We start from the raw sequence: 4,589 nt of genomic DNA on the forward strand, positions 1-4,589 counted from the left end.
CTCTTTCTTTGTAATGCGAAGGCATAAATGTCACATTTTTCTCTCCGATCTTGGGTTGCGGCCCGCTAGGCGGGTAGCGAATGAAATTAGTTTTTATTAGCTAGGCCTACAACTATAAAGCTCATCACTCTTACTCTCCTCTGACTGTAGAAGCTACAATGCCATTGCAACGCCCAACACCATGGCACTTCCTTCTTCTTCCTCTTCTTATCTTTTGCATCATCTACCCGGCCCCCAAGCTCACCATGGCTGCTTCTACCCCTCCACCCAACTCTTCATTACCAAACCTCACCCTTACCGCTCTTCTCTCCTTCAAAGCTACCATATCCTCTGACCCAACTGGCTTTTAATCCTCTTGGATCACTTCCACTCCTTTCTGCTCATGGCAGGGAATTATCTTTTCCAACAGCTCTCAATAAGTGAAGGGCCTTCTCTTGGATTCCAAGCAGCTGGTGGGAAAACTTTCCCCTCACGTAGCAGACCTACAAGGGCTCTCTTATCTCAATGTGTCCAACAACAGTTTGGATGGGCTGATTCCGACACGGGTTAGGGAGCTGGCGGCAACACTGACACACTTTGACCTGAGTGCAAAAAACTTCTCAGGGGCCATGCCCACATCATTAGCAAGGTGCACTATGCTCAAGTACATAGATCTCAACAGAAATTCCCTCATTGGCAATTTTCCTGCTTACATTACCAATTTCACTCAATTGGGGTACCTAGATTTGTCTTCCAATGACATAACATGGGAGTTGTCCACTGACACTGGGGTTTTTTCTAACCTCCAATTTTTCCAAGTGTATGCAAATCTTATCATAGGCTCCATACCCGCTTCCCTTATGAATTGCTCCAATATTGTGTGGCTTGATCCTACTAACCCATTCCTCTCCCCTGCCCTCGGATTGGACAAAACTTGCGACTACCTCGCAATAGCTGAAGCTCATGGATTCTAAACTCTCTGGTGTCATACCTCTCAGCTTGGAAAATTGTGAATTTCTCAGAGCTCTTAGTCTGCAAAACAACTCCTTCGTTGGAGACATCCCCGGACTCTTTCAAGCATGTGGGTGGGCTGCCAAGCCTCACATTTGTCTTATTGTAGACATAGCGAGAACCACGAACATAATTGTCAATCCATGGGATGAAGCAGACTTGACTAGTGCATGGAAGCTATGAGAGAGTGTCAATCTCCCGGAAAACATATCTATCTATCTCATTTAGAAGCTACACTAAAAAATACATCATTATCAAAAGCTAGTCGCTATTTGGTGAGCTAAATGTGCTAGTTTCTTGGACTTACCACTTTCAATCCTTACCAAATTGATAGGACAAGTAGTCAAGACCTAGATACACTAAACTAGGACCTTAACTCTCACTTTGGGTATCTTGCAGAAATCACGATTATCTACAGTAGTGCATTTTTTACCTAGTCATTTTTTGTTTAGAATGTGACGGATAGCTTAGCATTGATGCCCTAACACTTCTTCTATAACTAATTTTTAGTTTAAGTGCTTAAATCTTGTGCTATGAACTAAATCAAGAGGTGGGTTGGCAACAACAAATACAACAAAACTACCACAATGGCTTACCTTGTCGCGTAGATCTTTCACCCAAGATTACAACGGGATAGACAGCTAATCAAACACATAATCCAACAGGGAGATAGAGCTCCAGAGACATAGTAGAGAGAGCATTGCAATAGTATGCATTGTTTACATTATCCAAAAACTTCAAAAAAACTTTACAAAAGTGGCTTTTATACCTTAGCCAAGGTTTTTTGGGTCAGAATTAACTCATATGAGCCCTAAAGATAGAATAAACTAGGTACAACTTAGAAGCATATAGCCCTAGCTCCAATTCACAAAGTAATCCACTAACTGTAGGCAAAATCGGCTTCTAGATTATACCAAAAATGATGTTTTACAAAATAGGGCTCTTAAAAAATGCTAGTACAAAAGTGTTTTTGAGTTGAGTTAGCTTACAACTAACATTTCTCCCCTCCTTGAGTGTGTCGTTGCGTGGCCTACTCAAAGTGATACAAAATAGTGCTCGGTTTTTCGTTTAGATGACCTTTCTTTTAGGGCTTCTAGTGCTTTCTGATACTAGATACATCACTCTTTATATGGGACCTCTATGAACCGCGTGGTGACTTTGTTGCGGAGCTCTATGGCGGAGTATCCCACAAACCTGGCCGACACATGTTGTGAAAGATAGGAGAAAATATCTTGTTCCGCCATGTCAAAAACCTTGTACAAAATGCCTCTTCGAATGCCAACATGTGATATGATGGTAAGAACATACACCTGGCATAAAATCCAAAAGTACTTGCTCTAATAGCTAGCCGCTAAGTCGTGAGGCCATGGTTGCCTTCAAGAAACAAAAGCCATGGCGTGTCTGTCTGATGCCGCTCATTAAATGCTTGAATACATGTGAGTAAGGTTTTGCAGATCTTTACCAGCATTGCACATGAGAGATCTGGAATACTTTTGAAGTAGGTAATGACTGTTGAGAGTGCTTTCACCATGTATACTTCGTTGGACACTGCCGCTTGCGGTGGTGGTAGCCATCGGTAATTCAATTATGTTGGTTTTGTATTTTTTATTGCCTCATGATCTTTCCAGCTGCAAATTCGTGGCACATGACAAAAAGTGGGATCTTTTTTCAATGAAAGTGGAAATCTGACAAAGAGGATGATATATCTCTCATGCTTTCTCAACCAATTTTGTCGCCACTTTGGATGTATATCTGTTGTGTCCTGGCTTTCTTGCTCTTTGATTAACTTTTCTTTGATCTGCAGCAACTCTACTTTGATCAATGGAAACGGAAGGATAGGCTGATGTCATTGCATGTTGAGTTGCTAAGGCTGAGCTGAGTTACATTTACTAAATGCAATAGTCTTTGCTCCCATTCCATTGCCTCTTTCCATTGTGTGTCATTCTCTTGAAGAATTTGAAACTTCAACCCTTCTTCTTCCCCTTGTGCTAGTGGCAGCAACACTTCCTCATCAATGGTCTTGGGACTAAGTGGAAAGTCTGGAATGTCCACTTGTGGCGGCTCTCCATAGTCATCTCATCAAAGGTGATCTCTGGGTTTTCAAGATTCGGCTAGGTTGAAGGACCCGCCTGAGTACGACTGTCGTCTGTCAACCTATCCCTTGCTTGCTGATTTTCTTTCTTTAACTCTTCGATCTCTTTAAGGAGGTCCTCTTCCTTTTGCATATGGATCAGTGTTAGAGCCCTTTTTTGCTTTTGCTCCACTTTTAGCTCTAATGAAAACTATTCATTCTTATTTTCCAAAGCCTTGTACACTTCATCATCAACCTTTAGTGTAGGCATCAACGGATTTGCTTTGATTTGTCGTAATAGTGTAGCTTGAGAGGCTATTTTGGCCTCAGAGTAGTCTAATGAAGATGTGACCACATTTAACTTCACTTGTGCTTTTTGCAGTGATTGGCTTGTGTTTATGAGGGATGTGGTCGCATCTTGCATCTTTCTTTCTTGCTCCTCATAGGCGGTTGTAGTGTTGATGAGGAGTTGGGTGAACTAATCCACTTATTCTTGTTGCTTTGTGTAGAGCACTTGCTTGATTTCCCTGTTGTGCGCGTATGTCGCACGTGTCAATGCAAGGAGCTTGCCGATACACCGTGTGCGAGCCACAAATGGCTCCAAGCACACAACAAGCCTAAACTAGTAAGCTCAAAGAAGGCGATGGTGTGTCACTCACCGCTCTACGCGTCATGGAGGATTCCTCGCTGCGAAGAAGAAGGAGACGCCGCTACGCCGCGCTCAACTGCTTCACCGTCGTCGTGCCTTCGTAATGCTCGATCGCCCACACACTCCCTCTCTCTCCCTCTCTCACTCTCTCTCTCTCTCTCTCTCTCACACACACACACACACACACACACACACAAAGAGATGAAGAAGAAGAAGAAGGAGATGGAGCAAGAGCACTCTTCAATTGCACAAATGAGAGAATGAGTGAATTTTAGGTTTAGTTGACTTTTATATGAGCTCGCCCCATTCACACTTGGACACCCATGCTTAGCCAACTAATCCCTTGAATGTTCTAGTTAGAGTGCGCCTCTCATCGGTGATCACTCTTACCCTTTTCCTATTGGACCGACAAGCCCAGTACCTGACTCTACCAAATAAATAATACAATATCCGCTGTAGGTTACAATGTCCGTCGTAGGTGATAGGGTGTCCGTGAGCCGTGAGGGTTAACATGCCCCCCTTCCTGATGTAGATTCTGTCCTCGGAAGCTATTGAGTTGAAGATCGTTCGTCGAGGTGGAAGAGCATTTGAGATGAATGTCCTTAGCCTTCTTCAGTCACTGCAAAATCAAACAACATTGGCACAGTAATTGCATTCTCATAAGCGATTAAAAAGCATATGTAGTTTTAGGCAGACAAATTGATTGGTAATAGAATTTTAAACAATTTGTCAGCAATAAACATTAAATTGCAATATAATCAAATGCATAAACAGATGTAAAGGTAAAAAATTAAACAAGTCTAGGGTCGCTACTTTAACGGTCAAAAGGCACTAGAGATCGACTATTAATACCATGGATAATCTTCTTAATTTTCTCTG

General features: G+C 42.4%; 1 pseudogene; it reads left to right on the plus strand.

Annotated features, from left to right (window-relative positions):
* Positions 1 to 245: 245 nt before the first annotated feature.
* Positions 246 to 2,869, plus strand: LOC147426875 (uncharacterized; annotated as a pseudogene).
* The last annotated feature ends 1,720 nt before the right edge of the window (positions 2,870 to 4,589 follow it).

The sequence above is a fragment of the Adiantum capillus-veneris genome, chromosome 24 (genome assembly GCF_014529385.1).
Source record: "Adiantum capillus-veneris isolate H3 chromosome 24, ASM1452938v2, whole genome shotgun sequence".
NCBI classification, from domain to species: Eukaryota; Viridiplantae; Streptophyta; class Polypodiopsida; order Polypodiales; family Pteridaceae; genus Adiantum; species Adiantum capillus-veneris.